The following is a 23812-nucleotide window of genomic DNA, read 5'->3' on the forward strand; positions in this document are numbered from 1 at the left end:
CATCAGCAGGCAGACTCTCAACCACTGCGCCACCAGGGAAGCCCGAGACTAGATCATTTTAATGTCTTAAATTTTGCTGCCATGAGGTAACATGTCCACTCTTATAAAAATCCATCAGTAAGTGTTTGTTGTCTGGCTAAAGCTGAAAACCAAGATGAGAAGCTTGATCGAGAGTTTGGACAGGAGTCATTTTGATATGGAACTTAGATCTTACTGCCAAATGCCCTTGACTGCTGTAGTAAAGGGTATCCTCTATTTAAATCTAAGTTTACAAGGGAAATCAATAAAAATGTGAAAAAAATGTTAGAGGTTAGCCATCAGCAGAAGTCAGTCTATCTGAGATGGGGATTCCCTGGCGGTCCAGTGGTTAGGACTCCCCACTTCCACTGCAGAGGGTACGGGTTCCATCCCTGGTCAGGGAACTAAGATTCCCCCAAGCCAGATGGCACGGGCAAAAAAAAAAAGTGAGTCCAGGGGCTTCCCTGGTGGCTCAGTGGTTAAGAATCCACCTGCCAGTGCAGGGGACACGGGTACGATCCCTGGTCCGGGAAGATCCCACATGCCACGGAGCAACTAAGCCCGTGCACCACAACTACTGAGCCTGCGCTCTAGAGCCCGCAAGCCACAACTACTGAAGCCCGGGCGCCTAGAGCCCGTGCTCTGCAGCAAGAGAAGTCACCGCAATGAGAAGCCCGGCACCGCAACGAAACCAAATGCAGTCAAAAATAAATTAAAAAAAAAAAAAAAAAAGAAGTGAGTTCATTTGAAAGATGATTTATGAACCTGGGGCTGAAGGGAATTTGGGAAATCTCCAAGTCTGGTCACGTGACCAGAGTGGATCTTCATGCCTGGGACATAGGGCATCTGTAACATGTCTACTGTAATATATAATGAGGTCGTTCAGGAAAGGTAGAAGTCTGAATGGAGAGCAATAAAAAGGCAGTTATCGTATTTCATGCAGTCTATCCAAAGGTGTTAAAAATGTGAATCTTAGAATCAGTGAAAGAAGGTATAGTAAGAATTTATCAGACAGAGATCTGTTCAGGGTGCTCCATTTCATCACATCATAGAGGGATCTAGTCTCATGAGATGTGGAACACTCATCAGGCTTTTCCATAACTTGGATAAAGTACCTGCATAATACCATCTAGTTCTCTGTTCTTTCTCCAGTGTCACAAGGCAGCTTGCCAATAACTAATCCAGACTCACAGGTACATAGATTTCCAAGAAAGACTTGGTGTAAACAGCAAACATGTGATTTTGGTTAGTGTGAGTATTCCTCTGTAGCCTGACCTAACGAACTGATAAAATACAGGATTTAGACCCGCCTTCACGAGGGCTAGACTCAGAGACAACAAACCTGCAAGTCAGCCTTTGCCTGGGCAGTCAGCCCAACTCATTAACATCCTGTAAATGCAATTTTAGGCATCCATCATTGTCCTTCAGCTTCAAACCCTATCTTGGAAAAGTGGTAGAAAAAAATACAAATTTAGCAATTTCAAGAACTAGCAAAGAACAGGGACATAGGAGAATACAGTAGCATGAAACCCAGGTTGTTATTGTTATAATATATGTTTATTTACCTGGAAATACTCTAGTGTACACTGAGAGGTATTATGTACATGTGACATGGGTTATGCTATAACCAAGCATGTAACCAAGGTGCTGATCAGGGGCACACAGTCCAGGGATGGCCCACCCACCGTGGCTTATCAGGACGCCCACACGACAGAAGGGACTACTTCAAGCTCTGCTGTTAACTGTTCTAAAGCAACAAGCCACACTGTGCCAGTTAATACATGGCACGTCAGCAGTGGGTTTTTATTGAACGTACTGGTCTATTGACTATCATGGTAGATGTTAGAAGCAGGCTTGAACTGGTGAATTTTAAGATCTTCAGGCTATGTAAATCAGCTAACGTAGTTCGTAAATCCTCCCACCCTTGCAGGAACCGTATGCAAGAACCTCAGGAAGGCTGTAACTTAAACCCTGAGGGATGGGGCTTGACCCCTTGCCTTCTGTCCAGCCTTTGCTGTATAGTTGCCTGACGCCCACTGAAAGGGCCTAGGAGCTTGCTTCTGGAAAGTTATCACATCTGCTTCAAGGGAACCATCCGCACCTGGCAGTAGTCAGAACACCTGAAAGAACAAACTTTGTGGACCTCTCTGAACAGGCTGCATAAACTGTTTGGGCCCTGCTTGCTAATGAGTGTTTTTTAATTTATCTTTTGTTTGTTTGTTTTTGTTTTTGATTTTGAATGTTTTTTTAAATAAATGTCTGAGACTTGCTTTCATTATAAGCTGAGAGCAAGGGGAAATAGCTAACCTTGACCTTCATCAAACTCCTTTAAAGGATACAGCATTTATCTAAAGAAACCTAGGAATTGCATGTGACCAAATTAGGTCAGTTTTTTGGGAAGCCAGAGAAATCATAAAAACTTCCTTAATATGACTGATTTTGATGGATAAAATCTGTTTCTTATTCATCCTTGTATCCCCAGGACAACCCATGCCATCCACATAGTAGGTGCTCATTAAGTATTTATCAAGTGAATCAATGACTAACTCCGAATAAGTTCTTTAAAAAGGCCATTCCTAAAGAGTTGTGTACCTAGTAGTTGACACCAAGAGAACTAGGCAGGCAAATCCTGTTGGCTGCTTTCTAAAGGGTAGGCTCAGAGATTAATCCAAGATGCCAGTGCCTGATGGTTGCAGGAATTCATGTGCAACCAAGGGAGAAACAGGATATTTCAGGCTAGAGAGATCTTCACGTTTGCTGCCTCCTTCACGAAAAAGGAAACCCCTTCTTTCTTCAATGTATAAGTGAGGAGAGGGAGAAGATTGCAAATGAGAACTTCCCATCGGGAAATTCTAGGGCTAGATTCAAGCCACCAGTTGAAGAGACTGGCCCAGTAAGGAGACATGATATGTGTCTGTGATTGTTAGTTGTTGTTTTCTTTTTTTTTTTTTTGTGGTACGCGGGCCTCTCACTGTTGTGGCCTCTCCCATTGCGGAGCACAGGCTCCGGACGTGCAGGCTCAGCGACCATGGCTCACGGGCCCAGCTGCTCCGCGGCATGTGGGATCTTCCCAGACCGGGGCACGAAACTGTGTCCCCTGCATCGGCAGGTGGACTCTCAACCACTGCGCCACCAGGGAAGCCCTGTGATTGTTAGTTTTATGTGTCAATTTGGCTGGGTCATGGTGCCCAGATCTGTGGTCAGACATTATTCCAGATATTTCTGTTGGGGGGGGGGGTGGTTTGGATGAGATTAACATTTAAACCGGTGGATTCTGAATAAAGCTTATTATCCTCTGTAATGTGGGTGGGCCTCACCCAATCAGTCGAAGGCCCAGCTAGAACAAAAGACTGTCCTCTACCTGAACAAGAGGGAATTCTGCAGCAGATGATCTTTGGACTTGAACTCGGACATTGGCTCTTTCTTGAGTCTTCAGCCTGATGATCTTCAAATCAGAACAGTAGCATCAGCTCTCCTCTGGGTCGATAGCCTGCTTGTCCACACTGCAGATTTTGGATTTGCCAGTCTCCATAATCACATGAGTCAATTTCCTAAAATAAATCTATCTATATACTATATTATATACAATCATCCTATTGGTTCTATTTCTCTGGAGAACCCTAACAGAGTGACCAATGAAAAATTAACAGATTAATCAGAGGATACCATTATACTCTTTGTAGCACTTAATGTTGATAATTGTAAATATGATGGTTAATTTAATATCAACTTGACTGGGCTAAGGGATGCCCAGAGAGCTGGTAAAGCATTGTTTCTGGGTGTGTCTGTGAGGGTGCCTCCAGAAGAGATTAGCACTTGAATGGGTAGACTGAGTAAAGATTCCCCTCGCCAAGGTGGGCAGGCCTTATCCAATCTGTTGAGGAACTGTCTAGAGCAAGAAGGTGGAGGAAGGGCGAATTTGCTCTCTGCTTGAGCTTGGACATCTATCTTCTCTTGTCCTCAGACATGGATGCTCTTGGCTCTCAGGTCCCTGGACTTAGGCTGGCACTTAACTCCATCGGCTTGCAGTTCTCGGGCCTCCAGGTTTGGTACAGAACTATATCACCAGCCTTCTTGGTCCTCCAGTTTGGTCCTCCTCAATCTACAGTGGATTGTGGGACTTCTCAGCTTCCATAGTCACATGAGCCAATCCTTCATAATAAATCTTTCTCTATATCACTTATATCCCATTGTTTCTGTTTCTCTGGAGAACCCTGACCAATACAGTAAGTATACTAAAAGGACCGAGAAAAATAATTATTACAAGTCTAACATTTACTGAGTGCTGACAATGCCAGGAACTTTTCTAAGCACTCAACACACTACTCATTTAGCTGATTACTCACAATTTAAAAAGGAGAAATGGAGACACCAAGAGGTGGATTTACCTGCCCAAGTTCACAGAGCTTGCAAGGGTAAGCTCTGTGCACTTGGGCTCTGAGCACTGACAGACACACTTAATTGTTATGGTATATTGCTTCACCAAATTGTCATGAGAAACAAATTATTTAGTTCTTCCCATGATGTTAGTTTTGGCAAATGGCCTGAGAATTCTCTCTAAAGCTGTCAGGCCCATATCAGCAACTTAATTATGAATCTATGTTGCTAGGGCTGCTGTAGAGAATCAAACACATTAGCACACTGTCTACGAGACCCCAGTTACTGGGAAAATTCACCTTTGTGCAATATTAGTGAGAATAAGAAATGAAGCAAAAAGATGTGTATCGTTAGAAGCTACAAAGTTCATGTTGAGGACCTATTTGCTTTACTCCTAGGAAAGCTTCTTAACCTCTTACTCAGACCCTATATATCCTAACCATCATGTACAATTCTAACAGTCTGATATCTGCTTTCTACCTCTACAGCCAATAAAAGTTGGGGGACGAGCTGCTGCAAATGATCAGGACATTGACAGCAATGAAAGGTAACGGCTGGCACAAAAGAGACTGTAAAAAATTCATAACAAAAATTCAGATCACATGGGAGTCTTAGGCCACTGCGAGTAACAAGGAGACTTATACTCGTCACTGGCCCTGAGGCCATCGCTGTAAAATAACTAAGGTTCATAATAATGACCACGAGTCACTGATTCTCCTTAATGCAACTATTTTGACACACTCTCTTTAAAAGGCTGGTGTGTGTATAAAACAGTTAAAAAAATATTGTCTCAATTCTACAAGTTATTCTAGCTTGATTCATTCTCGGAGATGATTTTCTATAAGCTGAAATTTCATTTTATTCCTTAAATGATAGGTAACATTTCTCTGTCACTGGCATGGGATTGCTTTGCCGTGTTGAAATGTCAGAGATTTCAGAGCTGAAGGGACCTTAGAGCTGGTATACGTTAGTCCACCCAGTCAAGGACATACAGGTAGTTAGGCCACAGCTACATCCAGGATTTCTTTATCCGTTGGTCTGTCACAGTGTATCGGTGTATTAGGCTGTTGTATGCTACAGTAACAACCAATCCTAAATCTCAGTGACTCAATACAACAAAAGTTAATTCCTTATTCACAGTACAAGTCCCACATTGTTGGCAGGAAGTTCTGCTGCACACAGCCACTTAGGGATCCAGCTGCTAGAAGCTCTGTCTATCTGGAACACAAGGCCTCTTGAGTCACTTTACCCAGAAAAAGAAGGAGAAAATGTCAGGCACCAGTTATTAAATACTTTGGCCCCTTCCACCCACTCCATTGATCAGAGAGAGTCACGGGGCTCCACCAATTGCAAAGGCAACTGAAAAGTCTTTTCTTCCAAGTGCTCAGGAGGTAGAGGGGAGCTGATGCTGGGGAGCAGTAGTAATATCTACCAGGATTCCTTCCATCCCATCACCCTTCTTAAGTAACTTTGCAAACAAGGTAGTGATGGAGATAATAATAATGATAAGGATGATGATGGTGATGATGGTAACATCTGATGTTTGCACAGGTCCTGAAGGTCCAGAAAATGCTTCTCTCATTTACCTTATTATTATTATTCTTTTTTTAAAAAAAAAAAAAAAAAGCTTTGGCCAGTCTTATTAAAGAAAAATTGTGCATGATTTCCTTTTCACCAGTCTGTTCTGGCGTGCTTCTAATGAGAACAGCATCACCTGGATCAATGAGAGCCAGTGTGCGTACTCTGTGGTATTTTCCACACGCTGTGCCCAATTCAATATTATTGCTAGTGTGGTGATGGACACCAGTGTTGGCCAACATGGCATAATACTCTATTTCAGATTTCCTCAAGGCTGGGCAGTCGCTGGCAAGGCTGACCAGTTTCACTTTGCCTTGTCTGATCATTTTCAGAGTCTGCTCCTACCCCAGTGCATACTTTCCACTTTTCATAACGAGTTGGAGCCTAGAGTTGAGCAACTCCAGTGACTTTTTCGAGGAGCTGCCAGGATGGCTGGGGAGCAAGAAAGCTCTCATTTACATTACTTTTTTTTTTTTTTGAAGATTTATTATTTACTTATTTATTTATTTAATTTACTTTTGGCTGCGTTGGTTCTTAGCTGCGGCTTGCCAGATCTTCGTTGAGGCACGCAGGATCTTTCGCTGCAGCGCACCAGCTTCTCTCTAGTTGTGGCGCGTGTGTTCCAGAGTGCGTGGGTTCTGTAGTTTGTGGCACCGTGGGCTCTCTAAGTTGAGGTGCCCGAGCTCAGTGGTTGTGTCACCCGGGCTTAGTTGCCCTGCAGCCTCTGGGACCTTAGTTCCCCAACCAGGGATCGAACCTGCGTCTCCTGCCTTGGAAGGCAGATTCTTTACCACTGGACCACCAGGGAAGTCCCTCATTTACATTATTAATTCAACGGTGTGCAATAACATTCCTTTCTCATATGAGAGAATTGAGCTCAGAGAATGTTCAACTGAATGGAGTGATTGGCTTAGGATCACATCAATGAGTACCTAGGAGATGAAATACTGAACGTTTAGTCACAGCTGAAGAGGAGGCCCTGAGGGGAAAGTGGGATAGGAGTTTAACCCAGGAAACGGCCCGACATGAGAAACCCAGTCCCAGAATTCACTGCAAAGGAGCTTTGAAGCATAAGGGTTGAAAGAAATAAAGACAATAGTGGAGCTCGTTTCTAGTTGTGACTCCTTTACTTCTGACCACATACACCCTTTTCTTTCACAACAAAACATGCCTGGCCTATAAGCAGAGACACTTAATATTTATCACACTAATAAAAAAGAAAGTAAAAAACTGCACGTCCCGAATAGCATGTATTAGGTGTTACGTAAGAACACTATTAGATTTGAAATATCACATCTGGCCTGGAAATTTAAGGCAACTCATTGCCTTCAGCTCATTGAATCTAGATGTGACAAAACAAATTACAGTTGTGAAATAAATTGATCCCGCTTGAACTATGGGAGAATTTAACAATCAGGATTTTAGAAGCAAAGGTAGCCAAATGAGAACGGCAGACCCAACCCCACAATAAATATTTAGCTGTACTTTTAGCATTAAGTTTGGCACAGAATACAGAGGAGACGTCTGGTCTTCTGGAAACTTACACATTGATGAAGAAGACAAAACTAATGCATGTAAAATGATACACATTTCTGTAAAACAGTCTACAACAAACTGCTGTTTTGTACAGTGAAAACTCCAAATGATGTAGGAAATGTGAAGAAGACAAAATGCTAAGAAAGAAAGGGAAAAAACGGAAGGAGGAAGACTCAGTGAACTTTTCATAGAAAAGCTTGATGTGGACCCAGGAATGGAAGCTGAATACAGTCTGGATAGGCGGAGAGGAAAAGAGAATCAGTTCTGGAAACAGCATGAACAAAGGCTCCAGATACACGGTGTTCCTGAGAAAGTGCCTGGCCCTGGCTATGGCACAACGACTTGCGTTGTTCTTAGTTGTGTTTGTGTATCTCTGTCTCATAGTTTACGATCATCTCCAGGAATAGGGCCTTATTTATCTTTGTGTAAGTGGCGTAGACATTGCATGTGGCACATAGAAGGTGCTCAAAACACTTTCACTGGGGGGCTTCCCTGGTGGCACAGTGGCTGGGAGTCCACCTGACAGGGAAGAGGACATGGGTTCGAGCCCTGGTCCGGGAGGATCCCACATGCTGTGGAGCAACTGGGCCTGTGTGCCACAACTGCTGAGCCTGTGCACCACAACTGCTGAGCCCTCATGCCACAACTACTGAAGCCTGCACGCCTGGACCCGTGCTCCACAACAAGAGAGACCACCGAGGTGAGAGGCCCATGCACAGCAATGAAGACCCAATGCAACCAAAAATAAATAAATAAAATAAATAAAAATTTATTAAAAATAAAAAGAAACCGCATGGTAATGTATGGAAACTAAATTTAAAAACAAAAACAAAACTCTTTCATTGGGGATTCCCTTGTGGCCTAGTGGTTAGGATTCCAGGCTTCCACTGCCGGGGCCCCAGGTTCTATCCCTGGTCAGGAAACTAAGATCCCGCAAACTGCAGGGCCAAAACAATAAAAAATAAAAAAAATAAAAAGAACCTGGAAGAATGGGTAGGATTTTAAAAGAAAGAAGAAGAACTAACCTTCAATAATACCAACAGCAACATCTGGGGGTTTATCTAAACTTCACAAGAGTTGTGAGGAGTATCACCTCAAAGACAGGGAAACAGATGATGATGCCTTCTCAGATGTAGTGGTTATGGACATTTCTGCTGCATTGCTAATGAAATGTTAGTTTAACAAACTTTTATTTACGTCTCAGTTTTCTGAGACAGAATCTATATTTTATTGGCCTTTGGGCAGATCAGTAGAGGAAGGACTGAACGGGTAATTTACCTCCTCAGTCAGGAAATCATTCTGACTAAATGGGCTTTTTAATAAAGTGCAGCATCTTAGCCAACCTCTACTTCCTCTCCTTTGGCACAAAGGAAATGTTCAGCTCTTTTGTTTTCAAAAACCTCAAGGTGTATCAGTTAACCAGCTGTCCTGGATGTGGCTTTGCTGGTTTGTGTACCTCTACTGAATGAATTAGAAAAGAAAAGAAAAGAAAGAGAGAGAGAGAGAGAGGAAGGAAAGGAAGGAAGGAAGGAAAAGAAAGAGAGAAAGAAAGAAGGAAGGAAGGAAAGAAAGAAGGAAAGAAAGAAAGAAAGAAAGAAAGGAAAGAAAGAAAGAAAGAAAGAAAGAAAGAAGGAAGGAAGGAAGAAGGAAGGAAGGAAGAAAGAAAGAAAGAAAGAAAGAAAGAGGGAGAGAGGGAGGGAGGAAGGAAGGAAGGAAGGAAGGAAGGAAGGGAGGAAGGGAAAGCAAAAAAAGGCCAGGCATGGAGAGAAGTGATTATAGTAAAAAGATCCAAAGCACCAGTGGGTGAATTTCAGCCTTGTTTAGAAACTCTAGTGATAGTAGAGGCCACTCAACACCTACTTGATTTTTTTTTTCTTAAAAAAGAACTCCTTTGCTTTAGGAATCAAAACATCTAATCATTTTCACCAACACTGTGCTCTGTGGATGTCTCTCAATGCATTTTCTCACAAAGATTTAGTAACAAAAGTTCCAATTAGGTGTCATGTTCTCAAGACTTTCCTCTTAGACAACATTGAGTCAGGTGGTCTAAGTGCTCATCCTACCACCTGGGCATCAACAAAACATCTGAGCGACATGCATGGATCCTTCAGTCGACCTCAGCCCCAGACGTTTAAAAAAACACATTTCCCTTGCAAAGTCCCAGGAAAGCAAGTACATGGGCTGATCTGTGGATGCATAGAAGATTATATTCGATTTTTATTTGGTTCAATGAATCAGAGGTGCATTTAGATGGTGATGTTGTATATTTTGGGTGGTGCTGCCTCTCCCCTGGAGCCTGCCAGGACCATGCAGCAGGCGGCACCCCAGCAAACCAGCCAAAGACAGAGCAGGGATACTTCAGGGCTGACTTATCTCCATTACCCTGGAATTTAAAACCACCACCACTATGCTGTGTAAAATGACCTCCCAGGATATTTTGCTGCTTTCTCCAGCCCTGGGCTTGTACGAAGCTTTAATAAATACCTGCTTTGAATTTTATCTGCTCAGGTCTTTTTAATGGAATTATTTATTTCTCAATCATCTCTATAACTTCTCTTTGACTTCAATCCTCAGCTGTTGGAAATAGCACTTCTAAAAAAGCCTTCCCTGACCACGCTGGCAGAAACTTGTCTTTATTCTCCATTTCCCTCTTTTGCTTTATTTTTTGTCATAGCACTTATCACCACCTGACATAGTATATATTCATTTGTTGATTGTTTATCTCATGTGCAAGCACACACATGTGCACACACACACTAATATAAACTACATGAGAGAAGTGAATTGTTTCATCTGTACCTTATTCCAAATGCCTAGATAAATAGATGGACAATAAATTTTTTAGAGGATAAAAAGTTCATTGAATCTGCCTCTCTATTCACTGATTCATCCATTTAAATACATAGCTTGTATACAGGTTAGGATAATGGGCTCAGGACACAGACTGCTTGAATCCCAATTTCTCCACTTAGAAGCTGTGTGGCCTTTGGGCAGTCACATAACCTCTCTGTGCCTCAGTTTTTTTGCTCATTAGTGTAACAGATATAATAACAATATATATATCACAAGTTTTTATGAGTATTAAATGAGACATTAGACGGAAAGCACTAAGAGCAATGTCTGACCCATAAATTGCACATAAGCACAATGCCTATAAAATCTCATGTGCTCAATAAATGTTAACAATCATTACTCATTTACTCAGCAAATATTTTTTTTAGTTTTTAAAAATTTATTTATTTATTTATTTATTTATTTATTTATTTATTTGTGGCTGTGTTGGGTCTCCGTTGCCGCAAGCGGGCTTTCTCTAGTTGTGGCGAGCAGGGGCTACTCTTCGTTGCGGTGTGCGGGCTTCTCATTGCGGTGGCTTCTCTTGTTGCTGAGCATGGGCTCTAGGCACACGGGCTTCAGTAGTTGTGGCATGCGGGCTCGGTAGTTGTGGCTCATGGGCTTAGTTGCTCCGCGGCACGTGGGATCTTCCCAGACCATGGCTCGAACCCGTGTTCCTGCATGGGCAGGCGGGTTCTTAACCACTGCGCCACCTGGGAAGTCCCAGCAAATATTTACTGAATGTTTACCACAGGCCAGGTGCTATACTAGGTGCTGGGAATACAATGGTGAACAAAACCAAAAATGGACCCCGCCCTTATAGAGCTTATAATACAGTGAGAGAGACAGTTATTAATCCAAGTAACCACACACATGAATGCAGAATTAAAACTGCCTTAAATGTTAAGAAGAGCTTGGGTGAGAGTATATTTATAGGGTCATTTGATCTGGTCAGAAACGGAAGAGAAAAATTTCTGGGGAAGTTACGTATGGTGGGGTGAAAATGGATGTAACATCCAGTTTCAAGCTGTTTTGTGTTCTGTGCTATTCTGTCACCCCCTCTTTTGCTTCAAAGAGTCAGTAAGATAAGAATGAGTGAATAGCCTTTAGTTAATAGTGATTTTGCCTTGAAGGACAAGAGGCTGGTCTCTGCTTAGGGAGCTGTGCTGAGAATGGACTTCAGCCCCAGGCACGTGGGCAAGTGGAAACAGACAGGAGACTGAAGTCTCCTCCCCCTGCATCTATGCTGGGGGTTTAAAAAAAATCCTAGGAAAATATGGGGATGTATAATTAAGCCATTTTATTTGGACATAAAGGGAAAGTGTGAGTGAAGTCTAGAGAGGTTTTGAACATGTGTTCATTTAAATAAACATTTGTTCGTAAATAAAATAATTGTTTTACTTATAAATAAAATTTTGTAAAATTTTTACCTCTGTAAAAAATAATTGTTTTTCCTTTTTGGTTTTCCCTTTCATTCTTGGGCTATTTAAACTGCAGGCATTCTCATCGCTTCTCGGCCTTTTGGCTAAGATCAAGTGTAAACTGCAGGCATTCTTAAATGGTTGTACTCATAAGGCACAAATAATTTCATGGCTTTTGCTTTTATGTGGTAGTGCATAGTCTTCATAATTATTCACATTAATCATCATATTTTTATAAGGAGAGAAACTGAGCCTTAGAACATTACTGATTGCCATCCTCAGCCAATTAAAGGCTAATGGCCCTTTGTCTGAAGGGCAAGTGTTTGGACTGGAGAATTCAGTTAGTTGCACTTCATCCCCTCAGCTAACCCAGCGCTTCAGCCGGATGACTACACAGGTGCATTTTAGAGATGGGGGTTAAGGAATCTAAAGGAAAAAACCCACTCCTGTGTGTCTTCTCTATCCTCAGTACTCCACTACAACACTACTTCACTTCTGACCCCAGATGTGTGGGTTTTCTACACATCAAGCCATTCTGCAACACCAGCTGGGCGTCCTACAAGTTAACTCAATTCTGACACTATTTACCTGGAGACAGCATCAGATCCCACAGGCTAAAGGCTCAGTACCGCAAGAATGCCCCTGTCCTCCCCCTTCCGGGGCCAATTGAAAGTGCAGGTTGTCACTTGTGCTTCTGACTGACCAGCTAATTAAATTAGCTATCAATTCATTTCCTAGAGTGGCTCACAGAACTCAGGAATACAGTGTACTTAGTCGATTACTGGTTTATTCTAGATGGAAGAGATGCATAAGGCAAGGTCTGAGGAAGACAGCAAGGACACCTTCTCTGGTGCACCAGCTTCCCAGTACTTCCATGTGTCCCCAGCCTGGAAGCTCTCCAAACCTTTCTTATTGGGTATTTATGGAGGCTTCATTACATAGCCATGCTGGACTAGAACTCTGGTCACTTGTGACTGATTTAACCTCCAGCCCCTCTCCCCTCCCTGGAAGTTTGTGGGTGGGATTGAAAGTTCCAATCCACTAATTTGATTTAATCCTGATTGGTTCCCCTGGCAACCAGCCCCCATCCTTAGGGCTTTCCAAAAATCATCTTTTTTTTTTTTTTTGGTCATGCCGTGTGGCACGTGGGGATCTTAGTTCCCCGACCAGGGAAGGAACCAGTGCCCCCTGCAGTGGAAGCAGGGAGTTTTAACCACTGGACTGCCAGGGAAGTCCCCCAAAAGTCACTTATTAACATAAACTCAGGTGTGTCTGAAAGGGGCTTGTTATGAATAACAAAAGACATCTTTATCACTCTATCCTTTAGGAAATTCCAAGGGCTTTGGGAACTCCATGTCAGAAATGAGGTGAAGACCAACATATATATTTCTTATTACAAATCACAATATGGGTGGGGGGGGAGGGTCAGAGGGACACACTCTGTGGCCAGAGGGAAGGCATCACAAGCCAAGCCCATGATCTTGGACACATTGGTCTCATCAGCTTATTCACTGAGCTGGCCGTCCGAGAAGACAATGAGAATAAAAAACAAAACTACAAATTGTTTCAAGCTTTGGAGTCCGAAGAATTATTAAAAGTGATCAAAATATAGTAATAAATAAGATACTGTTGACATCAAGATAGGGAGAGATACAATTAAAATTCATTAAGACACAATAAGACACTCTCATCTAGGCTTGCAGTAAAAGGAACTTTGCCAAATGAATTATTCAAGGAGAAATGAGCTGAATGAGGGAATCCTCTCTTGGCTTGCAATAGTTTAGACTTAGTGCAAACTTTCTCCCCAGGTAATAGTATAGCAAAAAGTTACAAAGAAGCATGTTCATTTGTTACTTGAGTACTTTACAACAGTGCAAAGCTTGGCATTAGTCCTCCGATTATAGTCTGAACCTTTCATAGTAACTGAGGAAAATGAACATCTGGAATGTAATCTTCCATTTTAAAATGAATTAATAACAGATTCAAGACAAGTTTGTGGAGTCCATGTGAATCCTTTTCCTACTATTCTAAGGGAAAATTTTAAGCAATATCAATGAAAGAGTGTTTGCGGGGTGTTTGTTTGTTTGTTTGTTTTTGTCGGTCTTGAACATGTTGTGCCCAAGGAAAGAAACCAGATACAGAAAGCCATGTGCTGGATGATTCCATTTACATGAAGTATCCAGAACGGGCAAAAGAGACAAAGTGGATTCATGGTTGTCAGAGGCTGCAGGGAAAAGAGAAGAGGTACAAGGTTTCTTTGGGGGTGATGAAAATGTTCTGGAATTAGAAGTGATGGTTGCACAACTCTGTGAGTATGCTGAAACCACTGAATTGTACACTTTGAAAGGGTGGGGAAATTCCCTGGCAGTCCAGTGGTTAAGACTCCACGCTTCCAATGCAGGGGGCCGCGGGTTCGATCCTTGGTCGGGGAACTGAGATCCCACATGCTGCACGGTGCAGCCAAAAAAAGAAAAAAAATAAAAGGGTGGATATTACAGTGTGTGAATTATATCTCAATTAACAGAAGAAGAAGCGTGAACACGTCTTTACCAGAAGTTCTCAGAAAACCTCTCCTTACCTATCAATGATCTGAACTACAGTACGTGAGTGAACCAGTGTCCTGGGGGAAGCCCTGTGTCCACTGAGAAGCACGTGGGGGCTGAGTGGCTTAGATTCCTCAGGGCCCATCCCCTAGAGCTAGGATCAACCCTCTTCACCCTATGACTGCTACAAAAAAGAAAAAGGTGCCAAGGATGTGGGGCAAACACAATTTCTATTCTTGTACTTCTTTTCTCCTGGCATCCCACATCTTGGGCATGTCTTTATACCTGCTCGTATTCTATTATAATGTATTATAATTGTCTCTTTGCTGTCTCCCGTACTATATCACAAGCTCCTTGAATGCCAGGGCCTCTGAGTATCCCCAATGGCTAGTACAGTGTCTAGTCATGGAAGGTAATCAGTAAATGCTTATTGAATAAATGATTGATTTGAAACTTGGAAATATCTGCTCTTCTGGCTGATGGTCAAAATTCCCAGAATCAGCAGTTCCTTATTTGTATGAAGCCATGCCTTCTGATACATCCTTAATGCATTACCTGCAAAAAGTTAAGTACTGAATCACTCATAGCTTTGTGTGAGTTTGTTTTATCAGCTCCTCTCTGACTCAGGGAAGAAAACTAGCCTGGGCTTCCCAGAAGTAGAAAAACATGGAGAGGAACTTGTCAACCTGACCTTTTAGTCTGGAACCAGCTCATGTGACAAGATCATGACCTAATAGTTTTTTTCTGTGCGTGTGTGTTTAAAATATGAATTTCCAGGCTTCCCTGGTAGCGCAGTGGTTAAGAATCCGCCTGCCAATGCAGGGGACACAGGTTCGAGCCCTGGTCCGGGAAGATCCCACATGCTGCGGAGCAGCTAAGCCCATGCGCCACAACTACTGAGCCTTCAGTGCTGCAACTACTGAAGCCCACACACCTAGAGCCCATGCTCTGCAACAAGAGAAGCCACCACAAAGAGAAGCCTGTGCACTGCAACAAAGAGTAGCCCCCGCTCGCCACAACTAGAGAAGTCCCATGCGCAGCAATGAAGACCCAACGCAGCCAAAGATAAATAAAATAAAATTAATTAATTAAAAAAGTATGAATTTCCAATTGTTTAAGATATACCAATGCTTGACCCAACTTGTTATATCTCACACACACACTCACACACACACACACAGTCACATCCTCAGAGATAACTCTCTCCAGTTTCTGGAAAAGAGGCATTAGGCATCTTGAAGCAAAGATAAAGGGGAAATGAAGTCTTAGTAATTTAAAACAGTTCTTTGAGGTGGTAAATCAGCGTGGACAAAGGGGTAAGGATAGAGATAATTTATATTTTGTTTGAATCCCAGGGGCCTCTGATAAGGAGCTTTAAATTTTTTTTTTTTTATTTATTGGCTGCGTTGGCTCTTAGTTGCAGCACGTGGAGTCTTTCATTGCAGTGTGCAGGCTCTTTGTTGCAGCACACGGGTTAGTTGCCCTGCAGTCTGTGGGAGCTTAGTTCCCCAACCAGGGATTGAACCTGCATCCCCTGCATTAGAACGAGGATTCTTAACCACTGGACTACCAGGGAAGTCCCTAAAAAGGAGCTTTTGATAAGATCTATAAGGATACCTTCAGCTCTAAAGCCTTAAAGTTGTGGGATTCCCAAACTATTTCCCAAACAGAATAGTTTGTTTGGGAAAGCAGTTAAAGAGAGGTCATAGAAAATCATCTACAGCTTCAATTCTTTAGCTAAAAACTTTAATAGTGTTATAGTTAATTTGGAAAAGCAAGTATACCACGAGCTCTGAGATTTATGGATATAGTAAACTCACTAAGCAGGAATTAACAAATCAATGAAGGGAGGAAATTTCAAGTCTACGTTTGTAGGCAGAAAATAAGGCAGGCGGAGCTTTATTAAGGGCAAGTGACAAGTAATGCAGTTAGAGAAAAACAATTCAATCTATCTAAGTCTGTAAATTGACAAATTTTGAGCTATCAGATACAACCTGGGAAAAGGATTAAACATTATCATGGATATGAGAACTATATTCTATAGAAATATACATGAAATTGGATGTTTACATCGATACTACTTATAACATTGAAAAACTAGAATTGTAATCGTTTTTAAAATGAAATTGTTTTAATAAGTTATTGTACATGTATCCATGAAATAATATATAGGTAAGAAGTTACACTGTTCTAATAACTACCTGGGGGCACTCTGGGAACTTGATGAACTACCTTGATGCATGAAATACTGGCTTGTGAATCCATGATGTCAGTACAAGTAACAGGTATTATTCAAAAATAATGATAAAAATTTAAAACGTGTCTGGTGACTCAAGAAGATTTTCGTGGATTGTCTGGGGCTAGTTATAGTAATTCTAGGGGACTCGTTGGGACGCAGAAAAAGGTCTCCTGCAAAACCACATGGGGGATGGAGGACAAGGTGGGAAGGCGAGGAAGGAGCTATTTGGTTGTTTACATCTTTTTCAGGAAGCATTCCTGAACTCCACAAGGAAACAAGGCAGAGGATTCAGGGCTGACACTCAGAAAACCCCTCAGGACCAGGGGGCCTGAGATGCTGGCAGTGCCTTCTCTTAGAATTACAGCCCAAAGGTTTTCAAAAGACACTTTAGAAGATATGATTAAATAGATGACAACCTATTTTTAAGAAGGTAGATTTAAAAAAATCTTTCCTCCAGAGGCATTCCATGTGAGTCCACTTGGATCACAAGATGAGTCACTTCTGAATGTTTCCTGCAGCCTCCGAAATTCAGTAGCCAATTACTTCCACAGAGAACAGAGCTCAAGAGTGAAGGGAAGAATGGAAGAGCTTTGAAGGGCCATTTCCACTTGCTCCTAAACACTCTGAATGAAATGTAAGCTGTTCCTAGTGGTACCAGACTGATTGTATATTGCTCCATCTTTATCTTGGCTGTCCAGACAACACATTTTATTTGGGATTTAATTGTCCTTTACTGCCTCATACCTTCTCCTCCCAATCAATTAATAATCAGTAAGCCTTTAATTAAGCATTCTCATATACAGTGTGTAAGATCCTTTGGTAAAGACACTATTGAATAAAATGTAACAAGGGGATGCGCATTCTATTTGGGAACATAGGTTTACTGTGACTCCTGAGTCGTTCTTTTTTTTTTTTTTTTTTTTTAACACTTTCCTGAGTTCTTAATCCACTAATGTCAAAATGACCCATGGGGGAAATGGCCCAACCATTATATATATAGGGTTTGCAATTCCCAAACCCTATATACTCAAGAGTGGACCTTTCTGTGCAAACTTGTTATTGTTATTCTTCAAATCTGATCCATCTATGCCATATTACATAACAAATAATTGGCTACAAATGTATCCATCGTACAAACCTTGATTTCACCAAGAAAGAAAGTACATCATAATTACTAGGTTTCTCTTTGGTGATTAATCAGAGAACTTTGAACTTGCCTTCCACAAAACACAGAGGAAAATTCCCATGCCATTGCAGAACGTTTGGTATCTCACTGAAAGAATGGGTTGCATGCTCCCTGAAATATTTTAGCAACCTCTGACTCTGCCAAATTGTTTAATACCTACAGGATAACACAAAAGAATTTGAATGGTGTTTCAATTATAAACGCTTCAGAAGAAATCTAGTGATGTGAATATTACAAGGAAAAAAAATCCACGGTCCATTTATTGAACTCGATGTGAAATAAGCACACTGCAAACAGTTGCTCTGATTCATGCCTCAAGGCTGTTCTACTTAAGCAGGCTCTCAAGATCCAACAAGTCATCTGGTGACTCAGGCAACTGCTGAGCAGAAAACAAAATTGCTCCGTCCAGCATGTGTTTCTGAAGCATTTATTGGGTGTAGCTTTTATGATCCAGCTGAATCCTTTTTTTGCAAGACTTGCAACAAATTATTGAATCAACAAAGCGAAACAAGTCTGTAGCATTCCAGAAGGATCCCCTAATCTAGATATAAAATACGCAAGTTACAACTAATCTCCACAAACGCACATAGGGAGGACTGTGCTAGACCAATTTAATAAAAAGGCTAATGCTGGCAAAGTGCATTTAATTTGGTACAGTTTCATCAATTAGTTATACTTGACAAAATCAGAACATAAAAATATTTTAAAATTTGACAGTTTGGATTAATGAGATCAACTCAATGGACAATCTGCTTAAACAAATCTTATGCGCTATTAAGGTTATTAAGAAAATTACAAGCTATGGTCTATAGTCTGACATCTTAAAGAATAGGAACTCAAAGCATTTTTATAATTACACCCTGAAACTTTATTCACCTTTTCACTGTTGGATATGATCACACGGGCAAACACAGATGGGATTTCTGAAAACTCAGGAATAAAAAGAATTGTGAATCATGAGAAAATGACTCTACATTTTAACTTTTATAGTACTTATTTTCCCCCAGTTTTATTGAGATATAATTGACACAGAGCTCTGTATAAATTTAAGGTATCCCACATAATGACTTGACATATCTATATATATATATTGCAAAATGATTTAGTACTTTTTTTGCATTTAATTTCTGTAGCACTTAATTTCTTAGCTTTGGAAAATTTTGTACTTAAAGCAAATACTTCTTGAAAGGCAATTATTAAATTGAGAATAAGAGAGTCTACAAGAAAATAATGACACAAAAAGTTCACTTCCGTTTTTATGTCAAATATTGAAACTATATTGGTGCTTAACTATATATTGGGGTTTGTTAACTGCACTATTTTGAAACACTTCCATGCCTCCCCCGCAATTTTTATTTTGAAAACAAATAAACCAACAGCAACAACAAAAAAACTATAGAAAAGTTGAAAGGATAGTACAATGAAGACATATATTCTTTACCTAAATTCACCACTTTTTAATATTTTATCACATTTGTCTCACCTATTTATCTATCTATACACATATTCATACAAATATATATCTGAAATATTTTGACTTAATTAAATTCTTTGCTATTCATATATATACACACATACACACATGTGGAAGGAAAGAGAGAAAGGGAGAATTGTTTAAGAATAAGGATATCTTTTCTAATTTTACTCTTTTTGCCTTTTTTTTTTTTTTTTGGCCGAGCCGAGCAGCATGTGGGATCTTAGTTCCCCAACCAGGGGTCAAACCTGCTCCCCCTGCACTGGAAGCGCTGAGAAGGATATCTTTTCTATAATCTATCCCAGTATAATGATCATACTTAAGAAAATTAACATTAGTTATATAATACCATTTAACATACAGTCCATATTTGAATTTCCTCTGCTGTTCCAAAAAACGTCTCATAGCTGGGTTTTTTGTTTTCCTAATCTGGGTTCCAACCAAGATTGCACTTGGTTATTCTTCTTTAGTTCTAAATTTAGAGCAATTTCCCTGCCTTGAAAAACAAAATTCTACGTCAGTGACTTTTCTTCCCCAAGAAGCTTGAACAACGTCCCACATTTTGGATTCCTCTAAACATGTTTCGTCATTATTATATTTAGATTAATCAAATTTGGTGGATATACGTATGTTGCTGGAAAGCAGTATTTAAAAACAAATCTTGAAATTTCTTTTCTTGATATTGTTGCTCCCCTAAATTTCTGGTGTATCAATAAACAAGTTTTGTTTTTAAAAATTATTCTAGATAATAAACAGCACGGTCCTACTAGCAAATGGAACATGTGTTTCTTTAGTATATGTAGTTTTTGTGAGGCCAGAAGATGTGTCTCACAGACTTTCATTTTAAACCTTCCTGGGACTGCCCTGGTGGTCCAGGCGTTAAGACTCCGCCCTTCCAGTGTAAGGGCTGTGGGTTCAATCCCTGGTCGGGGAGCTAAGATCCCACATGTGGGCGGCACAGCTGAAAAAAAATTGAAAAAAAAGAAAGAAAATAAACCTTCCTAATACCAAGCAAACGCCCGGTATACATAGTTCTTTACTCTCACTCATGCAGTGAGCACTCTTGGGCACGTATGCACAGCTCATCATCTGAACCTTAATGAGTCTACACAGTTGTTGAGAACACACACCATGAGAATAAACATCAAGTAAACAACACTACAGATAAAGGTACATGTTGGCTTATGACATTCTGATCTTTAACAATTGTTCTTGTTATTAAAATTGCCATGTGCCTTTGAGTTACTGGCCGTCACAATTAAACCTATACAATAAGCACGATTCCCTATGACTTCCCCCAAATTTACTAGAGTTTTTAATGAAGCAAGGTTGCGATAGGGGAGATTAAATCTTCTAATAATTAATGAATTGGTCTAAACATCAACAGAAGTGGATTCTCGTCTCCATCAGTATTGTCAAGATCATTACTGAATCCCATTTCCTGGGTTACCACAAGGTTTATTACTCATCCAGATTATTAGGATCTGATGGAGATCTTTGACTTAACTTTGAGGTTGGGATTTCACCAGCTAATTTAACATTAGCTGTTCACTTACAGAAAGAAATAATCCTAGAATCGTGAAACTGATAGAAATTTCAAAAGGACATTGTATACATTTCTTATCATTAGGTCAAAACTCTCCTATCTGGCAGCTGAGTATCTACCCTATTTGGAACAATCCTTTGCATAGCGGTTTTCTATGGCTTTTTGGGTAAAGTACTCCATTGTGAGGATATTTTATACTTACCTTAAATTCTTTCTATATGTAACCGAGCAGTACCCCATGGGAGCCTTCCTGGGACAGGCTTTCCCCCATATCTTCTGCTTTAGATCCTCTCTGAAATACCTAGATAATAGTATTTGATGCACATTACCTGAGTTGTTTTGCAGATGTAAAAAAAAACCCTCTCCAACAAATGGTAGATGTTAACTTCTTGATGACCATGAGCACACAACCCCCAGGCCTCCTGGAGCCTAAGGACTGATGATGTTAACCCCTGTGACACCCCCACCCCCCCACCTCACCATCAGCCAGTCAGAGAATGGTGCACAAGCTGATCACATCCCCTTCGACCCGCCCCACCCCCATTCCCCTGGCCCCCACTTACCTGGCTTTTTTTTTTTTAATTGTTAATGATTTATTCATATATTGCTCACAAGGGTTCTCTTTTGGTCAGTTTAATGATAAACTGTCTCCAATATTTATGAAAATCTTATGCTCAATCTTTGGGGTTTTTTTCTTATATTATCTACAGAGATAGAAATCTTATATGGGCAATAAGAGTTATAAAGAATTTCCTTGCCATGGAGCGAGTTGTATATAACAAATTGAGTTCGAAATGTACCAAAGTGAAATAAATTGGATTAGAATGAATCTATTTAGAAACTTTGTTTCATTTGAATTCAGATTCACTATGAAGTCAGAACAGTGCCGGCTTGATCTATTATGGCTTCTAAGACCACAGCACCCTGTGGCCCCCCATGAGCTCAATGCCATGGCTCGGGGCTCAGTAGGGGCTGTGTCCCCTACACCCACCCCCACTGTCCCCTGCAGTCTGTGGCAAATGACATCCACAGTTCTTTCAATTCAGTTCAACCAACCTTTATGGAGCATCAGGCTCTATGCTTGGTGGGTTTGGGGATTTTTGTTTGTTTGTTTGTTTGTTTTGTTTTGAACATCTTTATTGGAGTGTAATTGCTTTACAATGGTGTGTTAGCTTCTGCTGTATAGCAAAGTGAATCAGCTCTACATATACATATATTCCCATATCTCTTCCCTCTTGCGTCTCCCTCCCTCCCACCCCTCTAGGTGGTCACAAAGCACCGAGCTGATCTCCCTGTGCTATGTTACCTGGCTTTTAAAAGTGCTTTGCCAAAACCCTTCGGGGAGTTAGGGGCTTTTAGGCCATGAGCCACCTGTCTACTTGTATGACCTTGTACTAAACCTTTCTCTGCTCCAAACTCTGACCTTTCAGTTTGTTTGGCCTCACTGTGTGTCGAGCACACGAATTTGCGTTAACATATGTGGTAGCTTAGAGACAATAGCTATCCTTAAGTTGAAAGTTTTTTCTCAAGTTTGGACTCACTCTCGTGGCTGCAGACAGAATAAACAACGTCTCATTAGCCTTTCCTCATGGGTCTTGTTTCCCAAACCTTTAATCATTTTGATGGTTTTCCTTTAAACTCTCTCCAAGTTTTCCATCCCCTTTTAGATACAAAGCCGAGAATTAAATATAGTATTTGCAAGGATATGATTAGTACCAAATTTAGAGGACAATTACTGCACAGTTCTTACATTCTGTGCTCTAAGATTTGTTAATTGTTTTCAAAAATTATCAGACTTTCCATAAAAAACAACCAAGATCCCGAGGAGTAGTCTTGAATACTATATGGTCATGTTTTAAAACTCATTTGACCTTGGTCCACTTTAGTGGGACAAAAGCCGTCAAAAGCCCACCTAAGGGACTTCCCTGTTGCTGCAGTGGTTAAGAATCTGCCTGCCCATGCAAGTTCGAGCCCTGGTCGGGGAAGATCCCACATGCCACGGAGCAACTAAGCCCGTGTGCCACAACTACTGAGCCTGCGCTCTAGAGCCTTCGAGCCACAACTACTGAGCCTGCGTGCCTAGAGCCCGTGCTCTGCAACAAGAGAAGCCACCGCAATGAGAAACCTACACACTGCAATGAAGAGTAGCCCCTGCTTGCCACAACTAGAGAAAGCCCGTGCGTAGCAACAAAGACCCGCGACGGCCAAAATTAAAAATAAATAAACAAATATATTTATTAAAAAAAAAAGCCCACCTAAGTCTCACTTTCAGTGAAAATGTTACTCAAAACTGCAGAAACATCTCAGAAAGAATTATAAGGATAATTTCTTTGAGCCACAATGCATTCATGTCTTAAGGTCTAGTTACTGCAAAATTACAGGCCCAGAAGAGCTGATCCAGATTTACATTACTGCTTACTCTGGAGTTAACCAAACAATGCACAACTGCTACACGCGTTCTGAGGCAGCTACACAGAAGTATTTTATATTTAAAAGGCAGATGACCCAACATTAAAAATCACAATGAACTCAGAACTCTGTTGATCATGACCTGATAACATGGTAACCTTCTGGAAAATTGTGGAAATTTTAATCATGTGCGAGTATGGGTTTGCAGTGAGAGCCTCTGCATCATGGCCATGCATTTCGTAGCAGGGAAAGCTCCTGGTGGATAACTGAGGACTGTCTCTGGGAAACCCTAGCAATATGTTAATTTTCCTTGCTGGTAATATTAGCCGAGCTATCATTTACTCAGTGCTTACTATGTGTCGGACAGTTTATTACACTCTCTGTACACATTTTCTCCTTTGAATCATATCAGCTTTGTGAGGGACATGTTATTAGTATAGCCTATTTATAGATGAGCCAATTGAGGCCCAAATATACATGGTTGTGAATGTCAGAAAGAGGATTCAGACCCAAGTATTTCCAACCCAGTATAAGTATTGCTCTACTGCCTACGCATAGTAAATTTCAGTAATTTAATCGTTTACTAAAAGCAGAACTCATTCTTATTTTAAAATGAAGTTCTCTGAAGATGTACAGCATTCATGTGTAAAATC

At 40.9% G+C, this 23812-nt stretch overlaps 2 pseudogenes; one reads left to right on the forward strand and one right to left on the reverse strand.

Moving 5' to 3' along the window:
• Positions 1-6002: 6002 nt before the first annotated feature.
• LOC137221369 (large ribosomal subunit protein eL30 pseudogene) lies at positions 6003-6428 on the reverse strand (annotated as a pseudogene).
• Positions 6429-11846: 5418 nt separating this feature from the next.
• LOC137207497 (U2 spliceosomal RNA) lies at positions 11847-12011 on the forward strand (annotated as a pseudogene).
• Positions 12012-23812: the final 11801 nt, after the last annotated feature.

Source organism: Pseudorca crassidens, chromosome 1, assembly GCF_039906515.1.
Source record: "Pseudorca crassidens isolate mPseCra1 chromosome 1, mPseCra1.hap1, whole genome shotgun sequence".
In the NCBI taxonomy this organism is placed as follows: domain Eukaryota; kingdom Metazoa; phylum Chordata; class Mammalia; order Artiodactyla; family Delphinidae; genus Pseudorca; species Pseudorca crassidens.